We start from the raw sequence: 12,340 nt of genomic DNA, 5'->3' as shown, positions 1-12,340 counted from the left end.
ACACAAGAGCGTAATTTCCCAAAGTCTATTTCATGGTAGATAGTCCATGAAGAAAAAAAAAGGGAGAGAGGCAGGCAAAGTGATAAGCTTGGGGAACATCATGTCCTACATCTCCCTCTAACAGGGTCACAGGGAATATTAGTACTGTCAAAGGCTCTGAGAAGTCCCGCAGTAGATAAACCGTCATAGTTGAATCCATATTAACAATGCAATTAAATAATGCTTTGTGTGTCACAGTGCAGGAAACACTACTACTGAGGAGAAATAACTTTCATACAGAGACATAAAACAATAAAGTTCTGAAATCAAACAATAAGTTACTTCAATAAACCACATTTTCCTGCGATACTCAAGTTCCCCTTGGTTTTGATGTGTCACTTTAAGTTATTGCCAGATTTCTCCTATAAAGCTTCAGTCAAATGCTAACCCTCAATTAAAGGCACCAGACCAGCATAACTGGCTTTCAAGGTGCTGTCCAAAAGCCACAAAAAATAACATTAAGTCACCAAAGAAACCTTATTTATGCTATTATGTATTTATGATGAAAGAAAAGTGTATTTATGCATCTTACAAATATTTTCAATAATAATGAGCATCTAGTTAACTTTGAATTAACTGCTAATTTCCTGGCCAGAATATTCCAATTGGAACTGCAAATTTGCATATCCAGTCCCACTTGATCCTCCAATTGCCAAGACCCTATATGTCAGATAACTTGGCCAAAATACCATGACATATATAAACATATATACTAAGGTTTGTGTATGTGTTACAAGTGCCTTTACCAAGGATAAATATAGAAGAAAATCACTATTTTTTCCATCTTCATTATATAGCAATACTTTCCCTTCATCCTTCCCCTCAACCATTTAACTAATTACAGGTCTTCTAAATCTGACACTTTTCAAGTCGGCTACTCCTGTCCTTTGAACAAGATCTGAAACCCGAGGTCCAGTTTCCACCTGTTTCAAGTGTTAGGTTTTGATACCACAAGACGCCTCTGAAGGAGAAATGGAACACTGCCCGGACCAGTCCTATCTCAAGTCACCAGCAGTTGCTCACTGTGGGAATGGATGGCCCACTTGGGAGGCCTGCAGAATTAGGTAGGGGCCTCTCTACACAGATGCCCCCCTTGCTCACAGAAAGGAGAATAATGTTTCTTGAAAGTATGGGTGCTCTACATTCTCACCATTTTACATCCAATGCAAATGAATGCTTGTCTAGCTTTTGAACTCCAAACTTTTAAATCATTAATCAAAATGAACAATAAATAACCAATGAATAACCAATGCCTACATGAAAGGAAATTCTTCTGCACGGAAGCAAAATTGGGCCAGAGTCTGGAAAAACACGTTTTCTCATGCTTTCCATGTAGATGACTGGTATCACTTCCTACCCAGATTATCAGGTTCTCCAACATTGTAGTGGCAAACTGTGTGTGTGGCGGGGAGGGGGGGTGCACATGTGCATGCGTGGGAGCATTGGTGTGTGGGGTGAGAGAGGGGAAAAAGGGGAACGGGGGGAGATGGATAGAGGGCGGGAGAAAGGGAAAAAAAACTCTTTTAATTAACCTAGGGAGACACTCTTTTTTTTTTTTAAAGATTTTATTAATTTTTTTGACAGAGAGAGAGACAGCGAGAGAGGGAACACAAGCAGGGGGAGTGGGAGAGGGAGAAGCAGGCTTCCGGCTAGGCAGAAAGCCCGATGTGGGGCTCGATCCCAGGACCCTGGGACCATGACCTGAGCCAAAGGCAGACGCTTAACCGACTGAGCCACCCAGGAGCCCCAGGGAGAAACTCTTTTAAATAACCTGTGGATATAACTTATCAAATTCTAATACTTCAAAATTTGGGGTCTAAGAGGTACCAGCTGGACATTTTAAAGGTCCTAAGGATTTAAAAGAAAAAAGGTGGGGAACACAGGGGCGCCTGGGTGGCTCAGTTGGTTAAGCGGCTGCCTTCAGCTCAGGTCATGATCTCAGGGTCCTGGGATCGAGCCCCGGGTCAGGCTCCCTCAGTGGGGAGTCTGCTTCTCCCTCTGCCCCTCCCCCTGCTCGTGCTTGCATTCTCTCTCTCTCTCTCTCAAATAAATAAAATCTTTTTAAAAAGGAGCTGGGGGACATAGCTACTGCCCCTACTAATACACCCCAAGGAGCAACATAAGGGCAGATAGAAGAAGAGATGGGAAACCTCAGAGCGGACTTGCAAAGGTCTGACCACCCTTAACCTACACTCTCCTTCCATGCAGCCTCGCTGTCCTTCTTCACCGCTTGGCTAGGGGGTCCATACCCCAAATCTTACACCAGCCAATTTCCTGCACAAGCCTTTCCATGCAAGTAGAGCCTCTAATGCTCAATGACATGATGGAACCTGCCTTAGGGAGAAACCCCAGCCACTCTGCCTCAGCGTATGACCTGTGCTATCACCGAACCCCCATGATAAAGAGTATTTCCACAAATAGTGTAGACATGCACTTAAAGAAGAAGGAATGAGTTGTTCTACCTGCCTATCCAACCCTTATTTCAGTTTATACAGAAGCCTTTTGTTTAGCTGCCTTCTAGAGAGATGCAAATTTTTACATGTATATATTTATATTTCCACTATGGTTTGAATGTTTGTGCCCCCTGCAAAATTTGTAAGCTGATGGTATTAGGAAATGGGGTGGCCTTTGAGAGGTGACTGAGTCTTGAGGATGGAGCCCTCATGAATGATATTTGTGCCATGATAAAAGAGACCCCAAAGAGCGAGCTTGCCCCTTCTGCCACATGAAGAAGCAGGGAGAAGTCTATACTTGGAAGAAGGCCCCCACCTGACCATGCCAGCACCCTGATCTTGGGCTTCCAGCCTCCAGAACTGTGAGAAATACATTTCTGTTGTTTAAAAGCCATCGAATCTACAGAATTTTTCTTATAACACCCTGAACTGATTAAGAAAATTGCATACTATTTTTAAATTTTATATTTTGAAAATAGAAATATTTTGTGAATCAAATGTCCTTTCCACAGAACTCTGTTCTCCATTTCTTTTCTTTTCTTTTTTTTAAGATTTTATTTATTTATTTGCTAGAGAGAGAGTGAGAGTACAAGCAGGGGGAATGGCAGGCAGAGGGAGAAGCAGGCTCCCCGCTGAGCAGGGAGCCCGATGCGGGACTCGATCCCAGGACCCTGGGATCATGACCTGAGCCGAAGGCAGACGCTTAACCGACTGAGCCATCCAGGTGTCCCTCTCCATTTCTTTTCAAAACAATGATGATAGCTGCTATTTGAATCCTTCCATCAGCTATATTATCCAAGCTTTTCCCAAAACCTTAACTTCACTCACAGGATAGGCAAAGCCAATTATTCCCAAACATATTCATTTCTTCCTATCCCTAAAACGGACAAAAGTGTTGCCCAAAGATGAATAAATGGGTATGATTAAAAAAAAAAAAAAAAAAGATTTATCCAATTCTCCCTACAGAATGAATGGGTTCTAATTCCCTATTCCCTTAACTAGGACACAATCCACAGATGCGTGATTTGGAGCAATGCTTCTCAAACCTGACTGTGTATGCTGATCACTTGGGGACGGTATGAAAATGCAGATTCTGACCCAGTCAGTCTGGGGTGGGGCCTGAGATTCTGCATTTCTATCAGGCTTCCAAATGATGCCGACCCTTTAGGTCCAAAAACCAGAATCTGAGTGGCCAAGTGGTAGAAGGCAGCCGGAGAGGCACTTGGGTGGAGGGCGCCTAAAAGGAAGTAGTTCCATCGGCGGCCGTGAAGGCGATGGGGTCACAGCCGGAGGCAGGGGGTGGGGGGGCTAAGCCCAGAGGCACCACCTAGCTGTGTGTGACGGAAGAAAGGGGTAAGAAGCAAAGACAGAAAAAAAGAGAGACTATTATTAAAGCGGTTTGAATTTCACAACTACGGGAAGGGGTAAAAAATTCAAAGGGAGAGAAAGACGTGAGGTCAAAGTCAGAAGAACTTAACAGAACTCTGAAGTCCAGGCAACACATTGGCCAAAACTATAGTCAAGGAAGAGAACACAGTCACTCCCTTGGAAGTCTAGTGGAGTAAGACAGACATGTCATCAAGTGCCAAACCAAGCTAGGACACAGGATTTAATCTTGCCCGTGGATTGAAGAGCTGGATCTGCTCATGCGGCTTCATCTGAAACACATCACCAATGAAATTTCACAGGAGTGGGAAAACGGGCCTAAAATGGGATAGCAAGAAAAAGTCCTTCCCATCTGCTAGAATTCAAGCGGCAGCCACATCAGCATCCCTCTGCTGGGAGCAAAGTGGGCGGGAGACAGATTGAGCAGGGACCCCCGCCCACTGCTGCTGGACCAGCCCAGCCAAATCTGCCCAACCGGGGCCTGACGTAGGCCCCTGGTGTGGGATAGTCCAGGTTTGGTGGGGGACACAAAAAACGCAGAGTATCCTACCACAGAATATCCTGGAAATAGGATTGCTTGGGAGGAAAAAAAAAACTACCAAAAAAACCAAAAACTGAAAAAATGAAAATAAAGTGTGCTTAAATATTTTTGTGGGTATTTTTCTAATACTTTCATACGGCCTTTGTTCCCCTACCACCACCACCACCAAAAAAAAAAAAACCTCTCTCCTATAAATAGTAGAGGACAAACAAGAACTGTGATTAACAGGGGTGGGACCCAGCAGAAGCCACTTCAGAAAGACCTGGGAGGCTGGCTTGGAAGCGTGGCTGAGCCACTGACCAGCTCCATTACCCGCGCAGGTTATCCCGTGGCCTTGAACCTCAGCCTCCTTCTGTAAAAGGAGATTATTACTGCTGTCTACCTGGGATTTTTGTGAAATAAGCAATATAAGAGCTATAAAAGCCCTTGCAGAATGCCTAGCACCTAACACAAATGGTAAAAGCCAGGCTCTCCATGTCTCAGTCCCCTCCTCGCGGGTGACAAGGATCACTTCTCTCAAGTGTCCTAAGTTGCTGACTAAGCCCTGAAGGTGCAGAGACAGCCGATGGCAGCAGTGCTCACCTGTCCCTACAGAAACATCACAGAAGGCGCCCGGGCACCCGGCTGGCTCTGAGAACGTCCATAACATGGGTACAGGTCATTGGGCCATGAACTTGTGGCTTCCTTCCTGACTCTACGCTGTCTCCCCCTGGGGTTTTCCTAAGGATTTCAGCCTGTGTTTAATTGCTACCACCCTGTCACACTTCAGCTGTGATGGACACTGCCTCAAACCCTTTTGCGATAAGGAGTCTACACAAATACTTACGCAAAGGGTTCAAACACAGAGCACAGGGGCGCCTGTCTGGCTGGGTCGGTAGAGCTTTCGATTCTTGATCTCAGGGTCGGAAGTTCCAGCCCCACACTGGGGGTGTAGAGATTACTCAAAAAATAAAATCTTTAAAAAATAAAAGTAAAAAACCACAGAGCATAGAAAAGAGTTTGAAGATCTAAGAATGAGGAAAAGTTAAAGCCTAGTTTCTTTTGCCCCTAAAACCAGGAGAGATTCACAAAGCACGGAAAGGAAAGAAATTTCATTACGGAAAGGGAACAGTTTAAATGGATTCTGAATTCAAAATATTAAACTATACTGAACCAAATTAGCATATTTTCACAGCTTATGTAAAGCCTAAATAGATTCTTCTTTATCTGATATTGGTGGCAAAATATCCTATTCAGCCTTATAGTTAGGAATCAAACCTCTCAACCTCCAACATCATGTGCAGTCAAATCTGAGGAGATGCTATTTCTAACTTTATTCTCAAACAGTGGTTTTCAACCTTGGTTGCATATTGAAATCGCCTGGGGAGCTTTAAAAAAATACCAGTGCCTGGATCCTAGCCCCAGAGATGCCGATGTAAATTGGTTTAGGATAACAGTCTGGGAATGAAATTTTTCAAAAGCTCCCAGGTGAGTCTCAAATGTTAGGCCAAAGTTGAGAACCACTGCTTTGGAGCTAAGCACTGAGAGATGCTTCATTCCTTCAACAGAATGCTGAGAGAAAGGCACTTAGCCACACTGCAACTTAATCTAAAAAGGAAAAAATATCTGTGATTTATAAATACTACCATATGTAACATACACTTCCAAATGCAAGAGATACCTCTCCAGATACATCTTTAAAGTGCATGCAACATCCTGCTAGCATTTAAAGAAATCTTTAAATGATGAGGGTAACCGTGTTAAATAAAAACACTTTTCAGAAAGTCATTCTCCAGCTTACAATGCTGTAACATCAGCATCACAATGAAGGGTAACCTAATCCCTAGTCATAAATAGCCCAATACTGTCAGTGGCAGAATTAAAAACAAAAACCATAAACCTCAATGATATCAAATGTCATCCACGAAATGGAAGAAAAAGATTGACAAAGCTCTTCCAAGAGCGACAGATTTTTTTTGTCCTGTCATTTTCAGTCATGAAAATGTCATTAGGAGGTATTTTAATTATAAAAAATTAGACATCATATGTGCAGCAAACTCTTGCCTCTTTTGGAATAAGATTATCAAGAGGGAGAAACCTTGTCAAGAAAGAGTAAGTCAAATATTTCGACTTGTACCCCTTACAAAGGAATCGACCAATGTTCCTTGCCATTTAGTTTTGTAGTTTTTTTCCTATGACTTGGTATCTGTCTTTATCCAAGGATAGTCCATTGAAGGCAGGATTAGAAATGGGAGAAGTCTAGATATTTTGAAGATGGGGAAATATTGTCAAAAAATTAGGAGAAGGGGAGCATAAATTCTGTGACAGCCTTAACCAGTGTTTGTAGAGAAGTATTTAAAACTAGAGAGAGCAGTTGTAAAAGGCAGAGTGTCATGGGAGTTGGAGGGCAGGAAAATCTCTCGAAATCAGCAGGGCAATCACAATGGGCGAGTGTCTGTTTGCTGACAGAATGAGCGGACATCCCAGGGCCTACGGCTTGGTGACACTTGGTGATGATGTTGCGAAGTTGGGCACTAAGCAGAAACTGTCCAAACGAAATGGAAGAATCTTGCCTGGAAATCTAAGAAGCCACTGGTCTAGTTCTTTTCTTCAAAAGAAACAAGGAGGGGAAAAGAACACAAAGAATAAAAATGTGATGCTGAAATACTATAGGAAAACTCAATGCGGAGGAGCCGATTTCTTCCAGAGTTGGCTGCGAAGTTCTTCAGCCAACAGTAATAAGGATGCCCTATGGGTTCTGGAAGCTCTTACGTTGGCCCTCCTGGGATCCAAATCAGATTCCGCTATCAATAACTGCTATTTGGTCTTTTAATCGACTACAGTTGGGAGTCCTGGGAAAAGTAAAGTTGAAGACTTCATTAAAAACAGAAACAGGAAGAATTTTTCTTGTCAGCCAACTGATGTTGCTGGAAACCTCCAGGCCAACTTTCAGCACAGCTGCTCTATTTGGCTTCATCACCCAACGATGAGAATGTGAGGTCAAATGTGTCTTTTTATTTTTTGTGGTGCCCCCTGTCCCACACCTTGGGAGTGGGGGGCGACTACTGTCTGCAGCCTGGGGTTTTGCCAGGGAACAGCCCTCTTGCAGAAGCGGCCGGAGCCCTGCCCGGCACTCTCCGACCTTCTCCCCGAGGATTCCACAGTCCTTCTGTTTCCACAGCAGCCAATTAATTGTGGAAATAACCAAACCAAAATAAAGAAGATAACAGAGGAAAGAACAAAATCATCTGCCTCAACCCAAGCCAACAACATTTTCCAGAAGTCCATGAGGACAGCAAAAGTGAGGTATAAAAAAAACAAACAATATGTAACTAAAGTCGTATTCAATCTTGGCGTGTTTTCCCCATTTTCTCCTACTCTGAAAATGAGTATGTGCTGGGTCTCTTTGTTACTGAGCACATGCAAGTGCAGAAACACATGTCCTTGCAATATTCATTTCTGCTTACTCTTTGGGGAAAAAATGAGATGTTAAACATTTTAGCAAGCCATTTCTAACAAATGTATAAAAACACTTAAAAGTAAATTCAATTAGTACATTTATTATCTGAATCAACTATGACTTTTAAATTTGAAGTTCCAAAATGAAAAATGTTTTCTGTGATCAAATCATACATATTCCCAGCTAACGTAACTTTAGAGCTGTAAAAATAGTTTTGCATAAATAACAGTTATTCTCTAATTTCTTAAAAATGTATGTCTTCAAAATGTCTAAAAGTTTCCCATTCCTAATCCTGTCTTCAGTTGGACTATACTTTGGTAAACACAAACACCAAACTGTACAAAAATACTTGGTGGCAAGGGACAAATAGCAGGACAAAATTTAATGTTTGTGACCTGAAATGCTCAAAATAGTACCACATTCAGTGAAGTTGGCTTGTATTTTAATGCTATACCCTTGGTATAAAAGATTCTACGAGAAAGAGCCAAATGCAATTTGTTACCACATATGATGAGGTAGGAGCTGGGATATGAATAATTAACTAATTAGAAAATCCTTTTGTTCAAAAAGCATGGAAAAATACTTTCATTTCTATAATAAAGAGAACACACATTATAGCTTCCAGCTTTTTAAGTTGACAGCCTCAAACTGGTATAAAATTTTTTTCTACAATAAACAAGGCTTACAAAAGTATCAACACAATTACAGAGATTAGGTAAGACCATACAAAAAATGTTTTTTAAATTTTTTAAACCTCAATTAAAAGGGGGGAACCCTGCTAGCTAAAAGAACTACTCAGAGGTCCCCACATATTATAATTTAATTTTTAAAGCATAAGAGAAGCCTATGTCAGATAATGAAACTATTAGGGGATAATTAAACTGTTCTCCCAAATGACCATTAGGCAAAATAAATACCTAGAGCTTTATTCTCCAAAATAACCTACAAATCGTAGCTAATTCGTTCCTCTAAACACAAGAAAGGAAAGTAGGAAGAAAGGGAGAGATGACTAGAGAGGGAAGAGCAGGAGATCAAGAGAAATAAGAAATAATAAAATAACATTGCAGGAAAAAGCAAAATGAGGGCAGTGGCTTTGTTCTGAGGGAAGTAAACTCTTGATTTATCTATGAACACTGTTAGTGAAACACAGCAAAATATCCTTATAAAGATGATACAGGAAAAGAAGGGCAGATGCCAGATTTTTTTCCAGCTGGAGACAGAAACTCTTTCATTATGTACATGGGAGAGGCAGATGGCACACTGTGTGCCCAGATCTATGCATTTTCACTGGATTGTTTTTGTTACACTATAATGCTGGAGTGACTTGATTCTATCCTGAATTATGAAGCGTAATTTGCTAGCAATCAGTGTTTTTGTTCAAGTGATTATTAAAAGGAATTTCATTAAAAGAATTAATTTTTAAATAGAACTTTGGTGATGAAGTTTTGCCATCAGTAGAATTCCTTATTGAACAAATGTGGAGACGGAGGGCCAGAGGTGAAACCGATCCCTCTCAAGTCCATGATCCGCATGAAGAACACAGGCCCTCTGACCCAGGAAGCCATTTTCCCTCCATCACAAGTTTGGGCAACCATGGGTGGCCATTGTTTTTTGAAACGACTTTGCTGACGTTTGTCACCCATCATGTGCTAAAATATTATAATGATCATTAAATATTGTTTTATAATGGAATCCCTTAACTAGACTTTTTTTTTCTTTTTTTTTTTTTTTCCTTGAAGAAACAAGCACTTTGCCTGGCCCCAGGGCCATGATTTCTCCTACACACATAGCACTCCTGCCCCTAGGAATTAAACTGTAAGTTTTGATGGCATTGGTGTTTATGAAGCAATGAGAAAATGCTACTGAGTTTTCTGTGACTAGGGACCAAAGATAGACTAAAAATATGAGAACTCAAGTCTAGAGAAAAAATATTAAGAAGGATATGGTTAAAGTCTAAAAACCATCAAGTCAAGTAAGGTGATGAACCAAAATGTCCATCATTCGCTGGGTAAAAATTTTAAGGAGAGTCCCCTGAAGGTTGGAAAAAGTGGGTTTTAGGATAAATAAAGGGAAGGACGACCATGTCACATTTGTGGAAATCACTGTCACCTGGTGATAGAGACTGAAAGATGACTTCAAAAAAGCAGATTAGTTATTCACGGGTGAAATGGAATTTTAAGGGAAGTGAGTGGGCCCTCGAGCAGCATCCCTAACCTTTGAAGTTAACCACAAACCAGAGAATTAAGCTCTTTCAAGAAACCTCAAGGCCATTTTCACTTAGAATATACCAGCTTGCATGACAGTGGGTCAGACCAGACCCATTTAAGCTAGCCTCAAGTTCCTATTGAAAAGCAAGAACTCCCTCAATGGAATGCATGTTAGAGAATCTGTTAAACCATTTCTAGATAAATAGAGGGAAAAGGTGCAGAAAGAATCCGTAGCTCAAAAAGTTCACCAACCCAATATAAGAATGAAGAAACTCATTTACCAGTCCCCAGGCTCCCCAAAAAACAGCAATCAACTTTGTTTTCCCCATCGTCTAGCTCAGTGTCTAGCATCTAGTAGGGGTTAATAATCATGCAGTTAACAAGCTCTGCTCTGAAACTATAAATGTGTCCCGGAGAGTGTTAAGCCTATTATAGTCATTTATACCACTGTGGGATTAAAAAATGTGGGATTAACATAACAAATCTCAGAAATTATCAAAGCATCTAGGTTGGAATGGTCAGGAATATAGAACAGACCAGTAACAGCCCTTGACTCCTAGAAAACTAACCACCAAAGCATCGTACCTAGAGAGGTTAACTATAACTTTAACTATAATTAAAGGCCAAACTCCAATACATCTAAGAAAACTTAAAAACATGCCTAGAAAAAGAATTAACTTAACTAAATGCTACTCATGTAAGGCCAAGAAAAACATTTGTTCTAGGGTTTTCTAATCTAATTGCTGTTAAGATGAATTTTTAGCAAGCATATTGCTTTGTCCTCTGATACATACACCCAAAACTCACCCTTCTTTTGGGCCTGAGCACAATGAGGAAACTCGTTAAATATTTACCAAATAAATTACTAAATGTATATCAGATCTGGAACCAAATGTCATTGAGGAATATTACAGTACTCATTTCAACAGTAAATAAATTTTATTTAAATTACCACTTATTTAGCACCAGTGATTTCATCTAATGTTTCTTTTCCTCCCTTCCTTCTCAGAGAAGCCAGGACTGTAATTATCACTTTGCTTCAGAAATCATGACCACTTGAATCCTCCTTCAGCCAGACCTGTATAGTAAACTCTGTATGACCACAGAATCGGACAGCCTCTGCCATACAAAGAAGCAGAGTCCGGGGACAGTTGTCCAGAACTGCTCCAGGCCATCACATCGGACCTGTGAGTGGAAATCCTACCTTACTAGGGGGGTTGAAGCAAGAGTGTAGTGTAGGGACACGGAAGGGAGTCGCAAGTAGGAGGTGACAGTTTCAGCTGGGGAGGCAGACATTCCAACAGCCAGCAGACAGTTGATAACAGTGACTTCTATGACCTAACTCTCTCACAAGGTAAGGATTCCAGTGGCCACTGTTTCTTACAAGAACAAAGGCTTCCAGTTAACACATGGCACGGTTTGTGAACTGATGCAGAGCACGGACCTGTACATAATGCGTGCACACGCGCACACACACACAGAATTAAAGGATTATTAGGATACCGCATGTCCAAACGCTGCCAAATTGTGAGCCCAGAGAGATAATAGAAGTGCAAGCAACAGCAGTATTAGAAATTGAAAGGATTATAGCAACCTTGCTCCACACGATCTCATGTGCCAACAGCTGGGCCACAAAAGCCTGGCAACGTTAGGCAGCCCATACTGTATATTCCATTTCTTTCTGTTTGCAAAGGACAAACATCCTAAAGAACCATCCCCCCTCCCATCTCTTGAAATATCAAGACATCGGGCGCCTGGGTGGCTCAGTTGGTTAAGCGACTGCCTTCAGCTCTGGTCATGATCCCAGGGTCCTGGGATCGAGCCCCGCGTCGGGCTCCCTGCTCAGCCGGAAGCCTGCTCCTCCCTCTCCCGCTCCCCCTGCTTGTGTTCCCCCTCATGCTGTCTCTCTCTCTCTCTCTGTCAATTAAATAAATAAATAAAATCTTTAAAAAAAAAAAAAAGAAATATCAAGACATCAAAAGGTCAAAGGTTCAAGATTAAGGAAAGATCAAAGCAAAAAATCAATATACCTTTTAAAGGAAAAATAGATAATTATACATATATACTATACTCTTAACACAATGTGGGCATTAAGCAGCGGGGCAGGGGGTTGGATGGAGAATGAGAGAAATAAACTAACTGCTAATAAGCAAACTCATAAATCCTAAAACCTCAAATTAATGAGCCAAGCACAAAGCCATCACACCCAGATCTTTACATATGCAGCTCTGCCTAAATTATGAGTATCTCCAAATGACACTGTTACGGTCCCTGG

General features: G+C 41.5%; 1 protein-coding gene across 1 annotated transcript in view; it reads right to left on the bottom strand.

The window, feature by feature from the left end:
• Window positions 1–12,340, bottom strand: part of STK39 (serine/threonine kinase 39) — a 310,863-nt gene that overhangs the window by 237,215 nt on the left and 61,308 nt on the right. The window lies entirely within an intron of this gene.

The sequence above is a fragment of the Mirounga leonina genome, unplaced genomic scaffold (assembly GCF_011800145.1).
Source record: "Mirounga leonina isolate KUSES-001 unplaced genomic scaffold, KU_Mleo_1.0 Mir_151, whole genome shotgun sequence".
Taxonomy (NCBI): Eukaryota; Metazoa; Chordata; class Mammalia; order Carnivora; family Phocidae; genus Mirounga; species Mirounga leonina.
This window is presented reverse-complemented; position numbering and strand designations above follow the sequence as displayed.